The 21,261-nt window shown below is 51.9% G+C and overlaps 1 long non-coding RNA gene across 1 annotated transcript; it reads right to left on the bottom strand.

Annotated features, from left to right (window-relative positions):
* Nucleotides 1–13,514: 13,514 nt before the first annotated feature.
* On the bottom strand, nucleotides 13,515–17,856 carry LOC111091723. The gene is made up of 3 exons (XR_005376101.1): nucleotides 17,714–17,856; nucleotides 17,268–17,374; nucleotides 13,515–13,923 (listed from the first exon to the last, which is right to left on the bottom strand). It is a non-coding gene; the product is annotated as an uncharacterized LOC111091723 (long non-coding RNA).
* Nucleotides 17,857–21,261: the final 3,405 nt, after the last annotated feature.

Below are 21,261 nucleotides of genomic sequence, written 5' to 3' on the forward strand. Positions count from 1 at the left end.
TACAGATACCTATGTGGTGCACACGCACACACGCACATATGTACACATATACGAAAAAATATATAGAAGTAAACCGGACAAATATTTCTATCTAAAGTGAAAACATAGAATTCCATAGACTTGACACCTGCTTTAGTCAGGACCCACGTGCAGAGAAGTGAATGCACTCAGGCAAACATGAGCAGGAATGTGGGAGGCCCCCTAAACAGAGGGTTGTAGGTAGACTCTAGGACAATGCACAAAATACCTTGCACAAGGGGCTGTCCCAATGCAACATTCCCCTGCCACTGACAGGGAAGGGGTGCCTCAGCCTTCTTCCTGTCCGCCTGAGCTTCAAAATCAGGCCCTACACAAGGGCATCTGACGACTGGGGCATCCAAACCTCAGCAGGGACCTGAGCTGCCAGAGAGCATGCAGGAAGGGAGAGGGTCGTTTCCTTGACTCTGACAGCCAGGTAGGCCCCTGAGAAGATGTGGAAGTGGGCTCTTCGTAAGGCTCTATCCACCTGCCCGGAGCCCTCGTCTTCTGTGGGTGGGGCCTACAGGTAACATATGCAGAGACCAGGGGCAGGGCCGTCTACTGTGGGTGAGGTATAAGGTAACACAGGTGGAGGGTGGGGGGGAGGGCTGTCCTCTGTGGGTGGGAAATACAGGTGACACGCGCACAGACTGGGGGGCGGCTCCATCTTCTGTGGGCAGGGTGTACAAGTAACACACACAGACTCAGGGGGAGAAGCACCCCGTCTTCCGTGGCTGGGGCTACATGTGACCCATGAAGACACCATCACTGCCCGAATCTGAGCAGATAGCAGAAGCTCCAGCTCTCTTGCTCAGGGTCATGTCCTCAACCAGCCACGCAACAAGGCACAGTACCTCAATCAGCAGCTTGGAGGGACACAGGTGAAAATCTCCAGGAGAGGAGGTGAGCCTTCGATCAAGCATGGGCCACTTGGTGGGATGGAGCCAACAAGCAAGGCGTCCGGGGCGCACGCGGCCCACTGGGTCAGCTCCAGCAGCATGGCAGAGACAAGGAAAGATGTGAGCCTGTAAAACACAGGACTTTCCCCTGAGCACCTCCGAGGGCAGCCCCAGGACGGGGGCACTGTCAGCTCTCGGTCAGAGCCGGGCGTCTCCAGGTCGGGTCCCCTCAGGGACAGCTCACTCGTATGCAGTTGGGTGAGCCCTGCCTCGGAGCCAACCTTGGCAGGAGGGCTGCCTGGGGACACTGCAGGGATGCGCTGTCTGGAGCAGCGGGGGTCCTGCCTCCCAGGGACCAGTGCCTCAGGCCCAGGGCAGAGAGGACAGTCGTGCCCAGAAGGGAGCAGACACACCCAGGGAAGGCTGGGAGAGGGCAGTCGCTAGGAAGGACCCGAAAACAAAAGGTAAAGTTAACACAGTGTAATGATAGTGCAATTTCCAAATATTATGTAAGAGGCAGCCTCAAGACAAATATTTTTGAATTTCTAATGGAAAAATAACATTTCTTTTATTTATTTTTTATGTATTTTTGAGTGTTAACAAATAGTTCTAGTGATAATTAGCATCTTTGTGTATTTATTGAGAACCAGCACTAAATCTGTATATTTACAGAAAAGTGCCTTCGACACAGATAATAGCACAATTCCATGTTTGTGAATTGACAGTTTTCTCTAAACAGAGAGTAGAAATTCAGCAATTATCACTACAGCTGTTTGTTAAAATTTGACAATAGATAAATAATGACTAGAAATCAATCTTTTCATTAAAATTCAAGAAACAAAAATATCTAAAGGAAGTTTATTATTCCTTTAACAAGTCCAGGCCAGTCTATAGGAAACTCCTACACATACATTTTGGCATCATTTCCATTTCTGTGGACTCACAGCAGTCGGACCCACAGCATCCAGGGTTTCTCGCAGATGTGCATGGCGCTGGAGATAGGGCGAGACCAGACCCCTCACCCTCCTCACCTTCATCTCCATGTCCTAATGGCTGAGGCTGTGCGCATGACTCACACTCACACAGCTGCACACCCACGCTCACATACTCACACATGCACCCTTGTACATCTGCAACTCACACTTATGCACACATTCTCACACATTGGCTCATGCACACCCACACACTCACACTTGCACAAATCTGCACACCCACACATTCATGCACATGCATTTGCACACTCACATCCTTGCACGTGTGCACACGCATATACCTGCACACGTATACACCTCACATTCACACTCTCACACATGCTCACCTTTACATACACATCACACACATGCTCACACATTCGTGTTCACCACTCACAGTTCACTCACACATCTGCACACTCACACATGCTCACACATTCACAGTCACACATCTGCACACCCACACAATCCATTGCACATATTTGCACACTCACATGTTCATACTCTCACAATTCACACACATATTCACACACACATACACACATTCACTCACACACAGATGGTGCTTGAGCTTTAAGTGTTCACATTACTTATTCTCTCAATTGACTGGAGCAGCAAATGTGTTCTTGCCCCAGATAACCCCTCCCTCTTCCAAACAAACAAACAAACCGGTTTGTGTTGTAGACATTAATTCATTGAAAACATTGGGTTAGATATAATCTGAGAATTATTTGTGCTGTGGGCTCTTATTACAAAGAAAAGGCAGGAATCACAAACAGCGCCAAGATGGATGAGTGTGATGAGCCACATTTTATTCAGCAGTAGAAGGGGAGGAATGCTGCTCGCTGTCAGTAAATGCAGACAAGCTCCACTTCGCAGGATGGACGAGGATGGACGACAGGTATTTGCCTTCTTACCAGGGATGGGTCAGCCTGTGGCCGAGCGAGCAATGATCGGCAAAGGTCTTCTTCAATAAGATTTCTCGCAGGGTTTCTGCCTGATTTTCAGCTTGCAGGAAGGTAGGCAAAGAAAAGAAAAGGTAAATTCCAAATGAATCTCCATCGAAGGATTTGGGGCCAGCGGGAGCCCCTCTCTCATGATTTCTGCTTCATTTCCACCACACTACCTCTGCAGGTGCACACACGTGTGTACGTCCATCCTTACCTGGGCTGGGCGGTAAAGCCACTACTCATGCTGGAACTATAGGACAGCCACCTCGCAAAAGCCCACAACAGCTTGCAGATCTTCGGTTTTGAACTTTCCTTAAAAGAGAAATGTAGTATTTTCCATTTTGGAGCAGGGACGTTTCTTTCTTTGTCTTTTCCCTTCTGCCCTTCTTAAACACTCTGTATTTTAATGAATCTCAGTGGAGGTGTTACCTCACACATGGAGAAAGGCAGTTATGAGAAACTGTACAAGCACAGCCACATGGGTCTAGAGGTGGTGTTGGTCACCCTGCCGCTGCACCCTCACCACCACCCCCTACAGCCTGGCCTCTGTCGGGACCCCGTCACCAAGCCTGCGCCACACCGTGTGGCTGCCGTTGGCATACCTCAGTGGGCTCCGTGCTGTGAGCATGAGAATGGAGCAGCATGTGGATGGGAGGCTCTTTCTGAAGCGGTCGTTGCATTACGCAAGCCAGCCAGGATGCTGGGAACACGACTGCAAGTGAGCCATGTGGGGTCGTGACTATCTCAAAAGTGAATACAGTTTTGGTCAAAAGTTTGGTCACTAGTGGAGGGAAAACCCTCCCCTTATGTTTTCATGCCAGGACACAAGCAGAGGCTTGTGAGTGCTCATCTCGTCAACAAGCAGGGAATCAATTGTCTGTTGACCAGCTTTCTTGCTTGAGGCTGGATGCAGGAAGCACATGATGGATACGGCTCCTTCTCAGTGGTAGTTTATAGAGAAATGATTTCCATTAGAGTCCTTCGTGGGTTCACCATCACACCTGGGTTTGCACCCTAACTGTGCCCCGATGATCACACCCAGGGCTGTGAGACCTCGAACGTGAGCAGCAGTAAGCCAGTTCAAACTGGCCTGAGAAAGACGTGGAACGCTCTGGTCTGTGTCCATCCAGGTGTTCAAACCATGAGGACCCGGAGGTCAGGCCCAGCCCTGCTGTCACCCGTGCTGGCTTCATTCTCTCAGAAGGCTTGCCCCACATGGGACGAGGATGTCACCAGCATTTCCAGGACTCCAGTCTGCCAGCTTAGCAGTGCCCACTCCCTCCCAAGTGGTCCAGACAGAGGGCCTGTGCGTAAGCATATGCATAGAAGTTCACTCCATCACACACGTACATGAAGAGGGCAGGAGAAGGACCAAGCAAAAGTGGCAGGGTGCCACGCGGGAGCTTCAGGGTCTGTGCGCCATGCTCCAGGCCTTAGTGGGACTAATCTAGTTTTCAGCGAGGCTGATGTACTTCTTTTAAAGCTGCCCTCCCCCACCATGGCTCCCACAGCACCCCAGCAAGCTGGCCTGGAGTCCTGAGCCTCCCCAGAGTCAGCTGAGGCTGGAGCCAGCATGGGGTCCCCCTTAGCTGACCCGTGAGGTGAGGCTCGCAGGGATGGGGGAGGCTTCTCAGAGGGGACCAGGTGCTGGTCAGGAGATGAGTCTCCCACGACGCTTCCCCTCAAGATCCGTCCCAGTGGCCTCCCTTCTGTCCTTTCTTTGGTCTGCTTAAGCAGAAGCCACCAGATCGTGATGCTTAGAAGCAAAAATCCCAGCAATTCCAACCCAAACTGTCATGGGACTGATCAAAATCTGTGATTCTAACACATCTGAAAGCAGCGATGGGGCCTCATCATAGAAAGAGGTGAGATCAGTTAAGAAAATTCAGTCATGTTCTTTTTGAATAAAACTATCTTCCTAAATTTTTTACAAAAGTACTTATTTTTTCAAACATGGAAATAAACTGGATCAATGGGGTTATTTTATCAAAACACTCTGTCACACACAGTATTTGTAATTAAGCCCTGAAATCCAACCTAAACCAATCTACTTAAATGACCTCAAGCACACAAGGAAACATCAAAGTTTGGGCATGAAGTGGGGGGTTTAGACTGGCCCTGGAGGTTGGTGGCGGGAGGGGGGGTGGCGTTCAGCCATGACGGTGCCAGAAAATCAAAGGAGCCCCTGGGAGCCCAGAGATCATCTTTAGAATGGAGCAGTGTGGAAATACCACCTTTTATCCATTTCTTATAAAGCATAAAGACAATTGCTGCAGTTTCTACTTATTCATATTAGAATTGTCGTACTTTCCACGAAATGCTATTTTCTCCCTCTTAGGTGCTCAGGCGATTGTCATATTTTACACGGTTCTGGGATCTGTGCTTTTTGTGAGAAGTTCACCCTCTAGGTTCAAACACACTGCATTTCCTGGTAAAATTTTATCTTGCAATTATTACACTTTTTAAAACATTTTCATGCCACAAGATGTGAAGTCCAAAATATTTGTGTTTCCGATTGTCAGTCTTTCCTTCAAGATGTCAAAGTGAAAACAAAATAGACAATTCATTTTGTTGAATCAATACAGGCATATTATCACAGCAAGATTATAATTCAGGTACACAATACCTGCGTTTTCAGAGCACAGCAAGGAAGCCGGGAGGTGCTCAGAGGCGCAGCAGGTAACTAATATCAATAAAGTAGCCCAGATTTGTGTTCCAACAACAGAGCAGGGGTCGGACGTCAGCCTACAAAAGCTGATGAAAAGCATGGTTAAGGTCAGAGGCCCCCAAACCCACCTCACAGCTGGTGGGAGGGCCGCAGGGTCGCCAGAAAGGGACGCGTCTAGCATGGCCTCCCCATGCCCGTGCCCAGGTCTCCATCAGGAGACCCAGGTCATCTGGAGCAGGGACCAGCTCTGTCTACAGTGGGGATATTCCAACACGTGCTGGACACTGTCCTGAAGCTCCATGTCTCCCTCCTGCTTCCCTCCCTCCATAGCGCCCCGTGGCTACCACCTCACACCCTCTAGACCTCCTCCCTCCTCATCTTCTTCCCTCCTCTTCCTTCCTCCCTCCCCCTCCCTCCTCCTTCCATCCCCCCTCTTCCTCCCTTCTCCCTCCTCCCATCCTCCCCCTGTGCCACTCTCTCTCCACACTGTGGCCTCAGCATTCTGACAATCTCTTCTCCAGAGACAATTTTATAACAAAATAGAATAGATCTCAATCACACACAAGTAAAGCAACACTTTACAGTATTTAAGCACACTTCTGAATGTACTGAATATACATATAATCTGAATGTAAATTATATGTCTATTTTGGCTCCCAGAGAATACTATCTCCAGAACTTAATGACATGCAAAGTTCCCTACCAAGTCAATAGCATATCCCAAAATACAGAACAATTTATTGGTTGTCTACCAAGCAAGACTTGAAGCCTCAAGGCATGCGTAGCTGACTCCCAGGCCAAGACCACACCGTGTCCACAAGCACACACACCCTTTCCTTCCCCTTGCCCAGCAGTGTCCTCAAGACAAGTCCATAAGTCGATGTCCCTGTCACAAGAGGAGCTTACAGATGTTTGTTCCAGTACGTCACCATTTTCAAGGCAGTGATTCATCACAATATTTCCTGAAAAGAACCACTCAGCACCTAAGGACAGGAAGGCAACCCCCCATCCCCTGCTCTGCCACTGCTGGGCCTCCAATCCACTGCTGTCCACCCACGGCCAGTGACACGTGGCCTACGAGCCCAGTGGATGCCCTGAGCCACAGGGCAGTGCCCTCAACCCCAACCCATGAAGATATAAACTTATTCACCCCATCTCCCCGTGACATGGCCGTGGGTCTGTGGTGGGGGGACGTTATGATGGGCAAGTATTGCCCAGCCATGCCAGGAGGGAAAAACTCTTGGCTTTCCCGTCAGAAACCGAACATTCCAGAACATTCTGGGGGCCCAGAAATGGGCCAGGATATCTGTTTCCATCATTCTCAGGAATGATGTTTCAATCAAAAACCCCAGTGTGGTGGCCTGGTTTCAGGTCCCTTCAAACATGTTGGCCACCCACCCCCTCATCCCAGGGCCCTGACCTTGGGGTTGCATCCACACAAGAGACTACAGGCAGACCACCCCCTACCCCACCCCGGCCCAGTCTTTGCCTCTTGTCTCTGGTGACTCGGGGCCTCAGGCCTGGACGCTGCCGCACACAGAATAGGACCGTGCACACTGGCCCCACTGCTTCCCTGGATGCCCAGGGTGAGGCCAGCCAGCGTGCACATGCCCTGCACCCACGAGGCCTGGAAAGCGTGCCCCTGCCAAGACCAATGCCCGCCTTCTTTTCCTTCAGCCCCAGAACCCTGCAGCCTGTGTCTGCCTGCCTCTAGAGAGGCCATAGATGCAGACCTGGGTTCGGCCACAAGGAAATGGGTTCCAGAGGGTTGCAGAGGTCCAGCTGGGCTTGGGCGGCTTGCCGGCCTGTCCCCACACAGGCCCTGAGCAGGGTGTCCACACCTCACCATTAGACATGCGTTCTGGGGACAGACCTCCTGCCAGCACCTTCCTCCTGTCTGCTCACGCTGGGTCAGAAAGAGGCCGCTCACACGGCTTTGCCAGGCCCACTCTGCTAGGGGAGCAGCACCCCAACCTCGCAAGTGCTTGGCACAGAATACAGTCCCTTTCTTCACACAAACTCTGGTCCAGGCTTCCAGATCACAGAGAACATGGCTGGGTGTCACCCCAAAGCAGGCTGGAGACACTCATGGAGGGGGTTCTGTGGAGGGCCTGGGAGGGTGTGGCAGAGGCAGACTAGGGAGAGGGCGAAAAGGCTTGCTCAGGTATTACCAGCATAGTATCTTGACTTTGAGCTCCTGCGTGACAGTCTGACATTTCTTCTGGAAACATCCACTGAGGCTGCTCCATCAGCAGCTCCCAAGGCCACCCTGGGAAACATGCAGCCACCACAGCCAGGCCCTCACACTGCAGGTCAGGCCACTGAACAGATTCAGGAGGCTTGTGACCCCAGTGCCCTTCTTCCCTCATCAACGACCCACAGAAGCCCCGAAGGTCCCTTGTCAGGTGAGGCGACAGCCACAGCACCGCATCTCCTCTGCTCCATCCATAGTGAGCTCTGTTTTGGGGTTCTCTGCCCCCTGAGCCAGCCCCTCTTCAGGACTCCCTCCCCCGAGTCCCTGAGCTAGTCCCTCAGCCACTGGAAACCACATTAATGCTCCAGGTAGCCCAGGAGAAGAGGTGCGGGCACGGCCTGGGGCTCTGCACCCCCTAGGACCCACCACGTGTTTTGATGCTCCAAGGACCATGCCTGGGCCCAAGGTGGCCTCCCCCAGCTCCAGGGCATTCCCTGACACCCCTGAGCCGAGCCTGTGTCCACTCCACGCAGCCCAAGAGGCCTTGGGGCCCTGCCTAGCCCGCTGCTCCATCCACTGTGCTCTGCTAGCATCTTCTGGAGGGTCCCGCCCCAGACTGGCATTTACCCACTTGTGGCAATTTCCCCACTGTGTACACACGAGTCATTTTGCAGCTGGGCTCAGATCTCCAGGACAGCCTTCTCCATGAGGCTCCATTTGCTTCCTCCTAATCTGCGCTGCATAAAGTGAACAAATGCCCCCTCTACCACCCCCCACATGCTTATCTCACTTTTTTAGAAATGAGATGAAAGCTTCTCTGTGTTGAAGCCTTAGAGATGGTCCTCCAGCATTCTGCTGTCTATGAATGTGCACACACAGGGCGGCAGATGGCTCAGGCTGTATTTACACAACAGCCAGGGACTGTTACTTTAATGTGCTATTTCTCCCAAATTCTCTATCTGGGCGGCACAGCATCCTGACTCAGCAAGCACGGGGCAGGGGCCTGAGCACCAGCTCCAGCGTGGCCAACTTCCCCTGAGATGTGACTTCAGAGTGGAAGACATACCCCCCAACCCAAACCCCCGTTCCTCCTGCCTGCCTACCCCCTCCCTGCATGGCATCCACTGGTTTGGAGGGGTTCTCCTCCAAAACTGCATTTCAAAATGTGAGCTCCCCCAGGACTGCAAGATGTGGGCTGTTTCCTAGAAGCACCTCACAGGGACTGGGGACAGAGCTACACTCAGGGCAGTGCTGGACGGAGGGTAGGGATGGGAGGGTCCGATTCCTGGGCTCTGTCTTTCTGCAGCAGTGGGGGAGGGGTCGGGGGCCCCGATTCCTGGTCTCTGTCTTTCTGCAGCAGGGGTGGGGGAGTCGGGGGCCCCAATTCCTGGGCTCTGTCTTTCTGCAGCAGGAGGGGAGGGGTCGGGGGCCCCGATTCCTGGTCTCTGTCTTTCTGCAGCAGGGGTGGGGGAGTCGGGGGCCCCGATTCCTGGGCTCTGTCTCCCCTTGGCAGGGGTGTGAAGCCCGGGGCCACTGTCCAAGGTAGCTGATGGGTGCTGTGCCACTCTCACTGCAGGGGTGAGCTCCCACAGGCTCAACAATGAGCCCCGAGATCACAGTGTGGGTCACAATGGAGAAGTCAGAAAACCTGAATCAGAACAAACTGCCCACAACATGTGACATGAAAGGAAGGACCGTCAGTGGCCAGGTAAGCTGTGGGACCCGGTACTCTCTAACAATAATAGAGCATGTCCCACCGGGGACAGTAAACAGCCAAGAGCTTGGGCTGACACAAATAAATAACAGATACATAAGGGGAAGGGAAGTTCTCACAGCAGAATTCCAACTCATGAATGGAGACAGGGCGATGGAAACGGAAAGTCACACCTGGCCAGCAGCACAGTGATACCTGTCGGCCGCAGAAGCATTGACGCGGGCAAAAACTGGTTGGTGAAATTATAACAGGAAATGGGACGCCCTGTCCCAAAATACCTTCCCACCAAACACTTGCTGGTTGCAAAGGGGAAAACCACATTCCCTGTGGAGAGACCTGGCATGGCTCTGACCCCTGGTGGAAGTGGCCCTCGCAGGGAAGAGACACACCCTGACACCCAGCACCCCGGGGGCACCCTGAGGAGGACCTAGCAATGCGTCCACAGCATTCTGGCCCAAAACGTAAGCCCTCCACTATCCAGGAGGAAAGCCCAGCCAAACCCCAACTGAGCGACGTTGGGGTAAATTATAGGTTCTCACTCTGCAAAACCGGCAAGGCCAGTAAAGACAAACAGGTGTGGAGGCACCATCTCAGATCCAAGAGCTGCAGAGAAGCAACCAGACGTGGTGCCCATGTTCAGCTCCTAGACCAGGAAAGGGACATTTGTGGGGAAGTGGGCAATAAGGTCCATAGGTCAGCTAGTAAGAATGCACTGTGCTAACTGCTGACTATGGTGCTGAGCTGTGATTCTGTGAGTTGTTAACATCTGGGGAAGCTGCCCACAGGAAGGGTCTGCGGGAATCTTGTAAATCTGAAATTATTTCAGAATGAAAAGTTACAAGATAAAGCAAGGCTGTTGATGAATGGGTGTCCCTCAGGGTCTCCTCTCAGGCCTTGCTTTGACCACGGGCACTGCCCACACCACACCTCAGCGTGACAGACCTAAGTCCCTGCAGCTGGGCTGGTGGCCGGCCCCTCTAGGCCCAGACCTCTGTGCACTGGGATCCAGGGAGGCATCTGGCAGGTGTCCTCTGTCACCTTGCTCACCAGGGGCCATCCAAGACCTGCCCCAAACCTCCTGCTCTCCCCCTCCAACACTAAGACCCTGCTGCACGCACACAGGGGCAGGGAGACAATGAAAGACTCTGCATCTGCTTCCCTGGCCGTGCTGATGAGCCCCGTCTTCCTGCATATTCCTGAGTTCCACACCTTCATTTCCAGGTCTTGTTTCTGCTCTTCCACATCACGGTTTAAAGGATCCTTGCATTCAAGCATAAGGAAACACAGAGGCATTTTCTAGGGACTCTAGTACCTTCTTCAGCAAGGGTGATGCACAACCAGAGCTGCCCTTGGCTGCCCTGGTTGAGATAGCAGGCCTTGAAGGCTGAAATGTTGGGATGTGGATGGCTGTCATCTCTACTGGAGAGTGAAGGAGCCGCGTGGGCGCTCCCACAGGCCCAGCACAATGCCCGGGCCCCAGGGCAAGTCTGGGGTGCAGGTGGGGGACATAGGGTCTGTGTGCCACTGATGGCGGACACCATGAAAACCATTGTGGTGACCCGGGGGGCAGAAGGATGCATGACATCAACTCCACCTAGGAAAGAAGTAGGAGGGGATGCTTCCTGGTTGAGCCCCCGTCAAGCTCTCAGCATCCTGGTATCTCTCCCCCACAGTCCCTCACTCACAACACCTCCGCAACCCTAGGCCTCATGTTAACATTAACATGAATATAACACACAACACACCTAATGTACATAAGCAGTATATGAACATGTGTACAAAATAACACGTGCAGAACACACGTGCACACTCACATTGCACGTTACATATAACACATTCAGAGAGCAATGCAACGTGCAAGCATAACATACATAACATACATGTGTGATATGCATTGAAACACGTGTAAACAGCACACACAAACATCATGTACATAATATTGCACACAACACACATGTGGGACATGTATGGAAACAGGCATAACGTGCAAACATAATGTACATAATGTCAATGTGTGGTACGCCTAGAACATACACGTGCAAAACAGCATGCATGCATAACAACGCACCTCCACAGCATGTGTAATGCACACACAGGGCATGAACACACCTGCAGAACCTACCATAGTGTTAACACCTCCACTGTATTTTCACAAAGGAGGCTACACACACCATCGTTATACTTTGTGAGTGGTTGATTTGCTAAGTATCAGCTTCGGACGCATTCTTCCATTTTGGAAACCTTCAGGTCTGCTCTCCTGTACACGCGTGCGCGCATCAGGACCTACCACCTGGGACCAGCTTCTGGGCGCTGCTCACGGGAACACTGCTGAGTGGCGTCTCACCAGTGAGAAGCTTCCCTAGGTCATTGTCTTCCCGCCTCCTGGTTTCCCCAGAGCCCGCCCTCTACCCCAAGGGGCCCCTCCCACACACAGGCTGGGGGCCAGTCTTCTCTTTCTGGAAGCCACAAAGCCTTCTGCAGGAGTGAGAGCAGGCACTTACAGCCCCACCACAGTAATGAATTGCCCCTGTTAGCACTTGCAGCAAGGGTTCTGTATTGTGGCCAAGGAGCATAATGAGTGTGTCATGAAAGGAAAATAGTTTTAATTAAAGCTGCTAAGAACAGTGCCAAGAAAACCAAGGCTGGAACAGGGACCGGAGGCTCGCGCCACACCTGCTTCTGCTGCACAGGCGGGGTGAGCCGTGAAGCCAGGGACGGCCACAGGTCTGGATGGAGGTGGGGGGCATGCCCCCTCCCCCTCACATGACCCCGTTAAAGGGGCAGAGATTAGGGCTCATCATGGTGAGGATTCCTGTGCCCCATTCGTGGTCAAGGTGGGTTTCACCTTCTCTCCACTTTCCCTCCCTGGTCCCTGGATGAGGGCTGTCCTTTCAGAGACTTAGGTTTGTGCCCTGAGCACATTAGCAGTGCCCTTCCCGGCCCGTATGTCCACCGAGCCCACAGTGATGAGTGCAGTTTCTCCCTCCTTCTTCCAATGCTGGGGTCACCCAGAGAGAGGGGCTTGTGCTTCTAGTGGCATCTGGGGCTGTGGCCACCCCAGGAAGAACTTCTCATTTCTTTTACTCAGAGATTCTGAGATTTATGCACAGGCTTCTGGCCTCCGTGCAAGGACTTGGGGGACATCTGTCAACTGCAAATAGACCCTTGTGTGAGTTAACAAGACAAACTTGGGAGAAGGGACGGTGCAGGGACCCCCTGGGGGGCCGTGAGGTCATGGTGGTACCATCTCAGGAGCAACCGAGAGGATGCCAGGGCTCTGCTCACTGTGGTCCTGGGACCCCCAAGAGTTGGCATGGAAACCAGTGAGCCGGTTCCATCAGGACTGGGGCAGCAGGGAGGCACGAGGCCTGGCCGCCCCAGCCCGAGGCTCACCACGGGCACAGGGCAGTCAGTGCTTGCACTCGGCCATGTTCAGACCCACTCACGGCACAACTTTTATCCCAGGCTGCCACTGGTGATTTCAGTTGCTTTACTTTCATTAACTTTAAAAGACCCAGAGCATATTGGTAAAATACTCTCCCTGGTCACATCTACATGACCGGTTAACAGCCTACCCAATTACAAGAGGGGGTCCCGACCCCTCGCACCTGGTAATTAAAATTGCTAATTACCAGCAATTATCTGGCGGGGCTTTAGAGCCGAGAGAAACCATTTGACCCTTTGCCCACAGCGGGAACAATGTTTGCTGTCCATCCCAGAGTGGAGCAAAGCTGCCCCAGCCCCTGCCTATTAAGTGCCAGTAATAGGAAACCAACAAAAGAGCCGTGACATCTGTGGGGACGTCCGGGCCCAGGTCTGAGCACACAGGTGCTGGCGTGAGGCTGCCAGAGAGGGAGCCCCGAGCAGGAACCTTTACCAATAATTAAGTGCCTGTGCTCGCTGCAGACTTAGCAGCCGGCCTCCGAGCCAAGATCAGGCCCCAGCCCTTGGGGAGTGACACATGATGCAGCCTTTTATCATGAGGGCTGCTTGGTCAAAGGCATTGGATGGGGATTTTTTTTTTTTTTTATCATCTCTTTAATGAATCTTGTCCCTGCTCAAGCAGAAGTGAAAGATGTAGAGTCTTTCATTCTGCAGGGAGGTGGGGCTCTCTACCATCCTTCTCAGAGGGCAGGGTTTGTTTGCACTGCTGCGTTGAAGTGGCCTTCAGAGGGGACTGGCTGTGCCCGGCTGCTGGGAAGAGGCCCTCTAGTTTCAGCTCCCGGAGGCTCTGGGTCCCCGCGGAGTCCTCCAGAGCCCTGCCTCTTTGCCCCAGGTCCCATCCAGCAGGTTCACATGCAGCCCGCACTCTCCTCCCTGCTACTTGTGGTTGAAATCGTCCTGGTATAGACGGAGGGGCCCAGGCAGGCAAGCTGCTTTGGGCAGAACGTCAGCACAGCCTGGAGGCTTACACGCCGGGCTTAGTGGCCGGCAGGGAGGGACACACAGGGAATTTCATGGCGGCCGAGGGCAGTGATGAGAAGGTTGGTGCCACATCTCCCTTTGGTCCTTCGTGAAAACATAAAGTAAAATAAAGTAGCATGAATTTTAAAAAATATGCATTCTGAAGAAAATATAAAAATAAAACAAATAAAATGAAATCCTTTATCCTGTGTATTTCAGTTCCTCACTTACACCACGCTTGGCAGGTCTCTCTGTCTCCCCGGGACCCAGGGGTCCACCCCAGGCTATCCTCAGAGTGTGGCCATTGGACTCCAGGTGTCCCAGCACCTTCTCAGGGGGTCAGTGAGGTCAGAGCTATTTCCACAACAATGTTCAGATGCTCCTGGCCTTTTCACTGCGTGGACATTTGCACAGATGCCCAAACACAGTGGCAGGTCAATTTGGGGAGCATCAGTGTGACCCAGGGCAGTGACACCCAGGGCAGTAATGTTGGTGTCACTGTGCTTGCCAGCACCCACTCAGAAGAAGGCAAGAAAAATGCCAGTTCCACTTAAAATGTGCTTAATGAGACAGTAAGAAGTATTAATTTTATTCAGTCTCAACCCACAAGAACACGAGGCTGGCCTCCTTGGCAAGACACCCGTGCAGACTCACAGTTTCCATGCACAGAAGAACCGGCACCTGGCCGAATGCTCTGCGATCCCCATCTCAAAGTTCTTAATGATTTTTTTAAAACAAAGGTCCTGCATTTTCCTTTTGTACCAGATTCCACTAGTTCCATATCTGGTGCAGAGTCAAGGTTTTTATCTAATACTCTGTGATAAAAGTAGCAGCAGTGTGCGTGAAGCACACTTCCACCACACACCGAGAGCCACAGCTACCACGAGGATAAAGTGACGGTGCCAGGGTCTGAGTTCCAAGCTAAACTAGCCACTTTTTCATGGACCATCCCTCATTCTCCAAAGACTGGCCGGCAGTTCAGCTGGACATTCAGACATGGCTGTTTGGCAGAGTCATCTTCCCGGTGTGAGCCTGTCCCTTTAAGGAAAGTAGCTGAGAGTATTTGTCAACAATAAAATTTGAGCTTTTATGCAAAAATTGAAGAAAATGGATCTATGACCCTGAGCTTGACAGATTCTTAACCTAAAGGCATTTCTGATGAGATCAATGGTGCATTGATGTATGGCGCCTTTTTTGACAGTGCACGAGGAAATGTGTCAACACTTGGAGATCCCCGTAGCCTTGTGCAAAATGGGCAAAAGATCCAGGCAAAGTGCAAGACAGAGTGATGGACTTTAATGTAACAGATTAGGAATGGTTCATTGACGTGGTTCTCAATTTCTTTTAAGAAACCAGCACATGTCACATTTTTGTGTAGCATCAAAGAAAATCCATGTTCACCTGAAAAGGCTGTTAAGATACCCTCCTTCTCGGGCTTTTGCAGGGATCAGTTGGTTAAGCTCAAGTCATGGTCTCAGGGTCCTGGGATCAAGTCCCACATTGGGCTCTCTGCTCAGCAAGGAGCCTGCTTCTTCTGCCTCCACCTCTTCCCCTGCTTGTGTTCTCAATCTCTCTCTCTCTCTCTCTCATTCTCTCTCTCTCTCTTTCTCAAGTAATTAATAAAATCTTAAAAAAATAAAAAATAAAATAAAAATACCCTTTTTCTTTCCAACCAGGTATTTGACCATTAGGTTCTAGCAATAGAAATACGGTGATTTACTTTCTCTCTTCCTAATGCTGGTGGTATTTTCCAAATGAGTATATGTCATCTTAAAATTTTGTCTTACTTTTGCTGTAGAAAAATATACTATATCTGATTCTTAAAAGAATGAATACTTTCCAACCTAATCGAGCCAGAGGAGCTGACAAACTTGATATTATATCCCAAGCTCTGTAATGAGTTCTCTCCCAGATGCAGAGGAAAGCATGCAGGGTCTCTATGGTCATTCCTGAAAGAAACTGGCCTGGTTCTGAGAGGGGAGCCTGGAATTGTGGAATTCTAGCTCTGACCCCTGTGCCCTGGGATATAAGGGCATAACTAAAAATGTTTCCCTCTGTATTAGAAACAAGGTGCTTTATTTATTTTTTTGAGAATACATTATTTAATCCAATACATCCAAAATATTACCATGTCCGAGTATAATCAATACATAATTGCTGATGAGACATTTTACGTTATTACTGTTACTTTTATTTTTTTAAGATTTTATTTATTCATTTGAGACAGAGACAGAGAGAGCACAAGCAGGGGGGAGCAGCAGAGGGAGAGGGAAAGGCAGGCTCCCCACTGAGCAGGGAGTCCTGGAATCATGACCAGAGCCGAAGGCAGACCCTTAACCCCCTGAGCCACCCAGGCACCCCTCCTGTTGTTTTTATTACTGAGTCCTCTGATTTGGTACAAAGCCCTGTCCACCAGGCTCATGACACACAGTCACCAGTGGCCACTGTGTGAACACCACATGGTTCTGGCCAGGGAAGCAAACTGGTTTTAATCCGTGAGTGTCTCCACTGTGCCACGGACAGAGCTTTGCACATGGCCTGAAATCGGCTTGGGAGTCCATGTTGTGGGGGGCCTCATGCTTTGCTCAGGCCAGTGGCCGATGCCCCACCTGCACCTGCACCTGCCCTGCACCTGCCCTGCACCTGCGCAGCTCGTCCCTGGCCCTCCAGGCTGTCCTCTGTCCTCAGACCTCCAGCGGGACCCTAACCCAGTTTCCTCCCCACACTGCACACATGTAGACAGTTCTGGAGTCTGGGGGAAGAAATATCCAGCACCAGGGGCAGAAATCCTCCTCCCAAAGCCTCTGGCTGCCCCACCAGGATATGGCTCCCCCAGAGGCCAGCTTACCCAGGTTGTCCCAGACTGGCCCTCCAGGAAGAGCCACCCTCCTCTGGCCTGATTTCTGACCCATACGACCCCAGCCTGGGAGCCTCCAAAACATACCTGCCCTTCCCTCTCCCTGTCTCCTGACCAGGTCAGTACCTGAGTGTAGATTCAGTCTCCACAATAGCTTCTGCTTTTTAAACCATTTCTCTGTGACCTATGGCTTCTGCTCTGGCTAGGTTGTCTGGTCTCTCTCTGGCTTCAGGCTGGTCCCCACCACTGGCCTCCTTGCCAACCGTGTTACCACACTGGACTCAGGGGCCATCTGCCTACAACAGGACGTGGGGGCTATGGGGCCTCCCCAATCGCCAACTCCCTCACCAACCAGCCAGATCCTGAACCCTTGGTGTCTAGGAACTTTGTGTTGGGCAACCCTATCTCTACCCCAGTGGCTGGTCACTGACAGACCCCAGCAGGGGGCTGGTGAGGCGCCCTTCACCATGTACCCCCTGCAGAGGGCCACCCCTTGCTGCCACCATCAGCGTCGCAGGGAGGAGAGCCAGCTGTGGGGAAGTGCCAGCAATGGCTGGAGGGGGAAGCACTGCCACGAGAGCCTGGGGCCCACCTCATTGAGCTTCCTCCACTGCGGCAGTGTCACAACTCCTAGACAAGTCACTTCACATCTCTGCAGCGCGGCCTCATCCTCGTCTGTGAGATCCTGCTGTGGGATTGCTGCGTAGGTCAGAGACAATACATGTGAGGGAACTAACACAGCGCTGGGCTCTCCACACTGACCAGGAAACAGTGTCAGCAGACCCAACCGTTCCCAGCACCGTGGGTCCCCTGCTGCTACCAACCCGTGTGTGTGTATGTGTGTGCATGTGTATACATGTGTGTGCATGTGCATGAGTGCGTGTGTGCACACATATGCGTGTGAGTGTGTGTATGTGTGGGTGCATGTGTATACATGTGTGCACATGAATGTGGATTGTGTACTGTGTACATGTGTGCACATGTGTGTGCACGTGGGGGAGAAACAGATACAAATAAACAAGTAACTATTATCTATACCTGTGATGATTGATTTTATGTGTCAGCTTGGCTGGGCTCAGAGGTACCAGCGGGCTGGTGCATCTTCAAGGGAGTTTCTGGAAGAGGCAAGCATCCGCATTGCTAGGCTGAATGAGGAGATGTCCTCACTCAGGTGACCCCGTCCAGTCCATGGGAGACCCTAAGGAATGAACAGGCAGAGGAAGGGCATCTGGGCTCCACCTTGGGTGGGACACCCGTCTCCTCCTGGCCCTGGACATCGGCACCTCTGGTTTTCCGGCCCTCAGGTTTGGACCGGGACCTCCCCTGGCCCCCGGCGGCCCTAGGGCTGCAGCTTGCAGATGGCAGGTGCTGGGGCTTGGCCTCCATGACCACCTGAGTCTGTTCCTCTAGCAAAGCTCTTCCTGCTCATCACTGCGCATCCATGGTCCCATTTCTCAGAGCACGCGGTTAAGAGACATGCATTTTCTAAATGATTCCTTTCTCCCGTGTGGCACGCCATAGTTTCCCTTCTGGCTAAATGTACATTTTATTTTACATATTTTACTAAAATTCCTCTAGTTTAAGTTCCAGAAGCCATGGGACCTCTATTGCCACAGAGGCTGCCTGCAAAACATTCCTTTTTTCTTTTCTTTCCTTTTTTTTTTTTCTTTCTCCCAGCTCAGACTTCCAAAACGTGAGTCCAGATGAGACACACATGCACTCTCTTTTCACTCCCTTCCCTTCTAGCGATGAGACTCCTGAATGGGGGGTCTCATTGAGGACCCAGGACTCCTCAGGACTTCTGTCCCCCTACAAACGAGCATGCACGCAGGACAAGCACAGGCAGACGCTGCTGCCTGTGCTCAGGATCCTGATGTTGACTCAGTTCTCCAGGGACAAGCTGATCTGAAGGTCGGGACTGTGCCAATGGCCTCTGTGAACCAAAAGAAGCTCCCAGGGCCGTTGCACCCAGAGCAAGCGCTGCAGGTGGGCGAGCCTCCTTACAATCTCCCTAAAGATAATGAAGCGATTTGTTCAAGTACCGCTGATGCATCACGTGACAGGCTCTACAAGGAGCTCGGTGACCTTGCCTAATTAGCCCTGTAAGAAACCAGAGCTTCTTCCCCCAAACCGGTTCTCAGCACTGTCCCCTTCCCAATGCCCACGTCAGAGATGCTGAGAAGAGCGGCAGGAAGGGTGACAGAAAGAAATCTAAAATGCCTCCGACATCTGCAAGTCCTGGGAGGAAGTCCCCTCCCGCTCTCCATGGGGCCTCCTGCCCTGCTCCAGACCCACACTTTTCCATCGCCACCAACAAGGCGCTTTTCTTTCCAGTGGGGAAATCCGACACTCGCTCCTCCCAGCACGGGAACAAAATGGGCAACCGGTTCCATTTCAAACTGGGAGCTTCCTGTGGCCGCCCCTGGGATCTGCCGGTTTGCTTATTTTCTGGAGTCACTGTGGTGACATTATGACCACAGTCTTGGTGAGGGGATGATCTCGGCGTCGGGGCCTTTTTAAACTGTGGTAAAAAGCACACACCACGAAGATGACCACGAAGCCATTTGTAAGCGAGCAGCACTGCAGTGGCAGCGCCACACAAGCTGCCGGAGTGTTTCCATCCTGCAGGCGGACACTCGGAGCGCCACGAACCACAGGTACCTCACCCTCCGCGCCCCGGGGCAGCCATGCAAGGCCAAGTTTCTGACATTATCAAGAAAGGTTTAATGAAAGAATCCAGAAAGAAATCAAGCTCTGAGCAGAGGAAGTAGGGCTCCGAAGAAGAGCAAGGGCGGGCCGAGGAAGGGCACCGCCCACCACCCGGAGGTCTGTGCGCAAGCCCACCAAGACCCCCGCAACCACGTCACCAGCGTGGGCTGCTTCCCTGGACCCCAGACCTGATCCTGCAGGCTCATCCTTCAGACAGTTGTTGCCAGTCTTCTGCACACCTTCCATTAAATCAAGTTGCCTTCCATCAGTGATTCTGGAACTTACTAGAACTACTTGCTTCTGTCTGCTGCGTTGCCTCTGGCTACTCACAAGCTTGAGGAGGTAGTTTAAACATTGGCCATTTAGCTAACACAGGCCCACACCCCCTGGCTGGGATCCCACCCGCAACCAGTCTGGGGCCACTAGGTGCCGGCACATGCTGGAACCTAGGTGGCAGACTCGTTTGTGCCCAGGGTGCTGACACTGCGTTCTCTGCACATGGCAAGAGCTAAACAACGTCGTCCATTATGTTGTTCTCACACAACCCACAAGTTCTGCAAGACGTTTGGCAAGGTCACTGCTCCGCAAGAACATAGCGGCCAGGAGAGCAGCGTTCTAGGTAGGCGCCATGGCACTGAGCTCAGGTCAACTGTCCCCAGCAGAGGCCTTTGCAAAGCCCCCGCTCCCCACACACCTGGGACTCTTGTACCAGGAGAGTGCACCCCTGCCCCTTCTGCATGGACAGTCTGTAGGTGAGACACCATCCCCACCAGGCAGAAATGCCCTGGTGGTGCCAGGACATCAGGCTAGGCCAAGAGTGTGTCACCCCGGGGTGACACATGGCCTCCCCAGGTCACCCCTGGGGCCTCCGAGCAACTCGGGCTCTCAGCTGGCCAGTCTGTCTGGAGATGCTGGGGGACGCTGCCGTTACTCATCAGAGGCTCCAGAGGCATCACCTGAATGCTGAGACAGGGGTGTGATTGATGGCGCTGAATACGAAACCACATGTACCTCGTTGGGGAAGCATGGACTCAGAGGCGCACTGTCTCCGGGGGAGATGAATGGGACTCAAGATAACCCTGGCAAATTAGGCATATGTTAGCGCTGAGCGTTGTCAGTGAGCAGGCTGTAAATTACAGACATATTGTAACTCCACAAACTCCTCTAATGAATCGGATGACGGTGGTAATTTTATGCGGAACACACCAGTTTAACCCTTTTAAGAAATTAGCCCCAGGTCTCTAAGATGCCACAAGTCAAAACGCATTTTCAAAGCTGGTGCTTAGCATTTCCAGAGCGAGCCTATGCAGCAGGATGTAAGAACTTCTTAAATTCTCCTGCATATTAAAAACAAACATTCAAGACCCTAAGGGTAATTACATTATTTCGTAGTTAAATTTTGAGCTTTTTTTTTCTCCACACACAATCTTCATTATAGTCCTTTTTTGTCCCCCTAAAACGATCACACTAAATATATGGAAGCCACAAGCCCCAGCGTGCAGTGCATTTCTGGGTGATTATTGAACACATCGGGAGGTGCCATGCACTCCGCGGCTAACGGCACAGAGACTTTAACCTGAAAGGGAGGCAGGAATTCCACACAAATGCACTACCTGCGGTGTCTTGTTGCAGTGATGAAGTGGAATTTATAAATAAAAATAAGATGCCGAGACAAACCCTCTGCATTTTCCGGCCATTACTGACAGAGGCGTGACGTGGTGACAGCTAAGCCGGGGCTGTGAAGCTATTTTAGAATCTGCTGTATATTTTAGTGAAAGTTGCATGTAGAAATAACTGACAAATGAATGTTGATCAAAAGAAAACTCTAAATTCAAATGGGGAATTAAAGGTAATATGTCATTATTTAAAATGTGTTG

The sequence above is a fragment of the Canis lupus genome, chromosome 22 (assembly GCF_011100685.1).
Source record: "Canis lupus familiaris isolate Mischka breed German Shepherd chromosome 22, alternate assembly UU_Cfam_GSD_1.0, whole genome shotgun sequence".
Taxonomy (NCBI): Eukaryota; Metazoa; Chordata; class Mammalia; order Carnivora; family Canidae; genus Canis; species Canis lupus.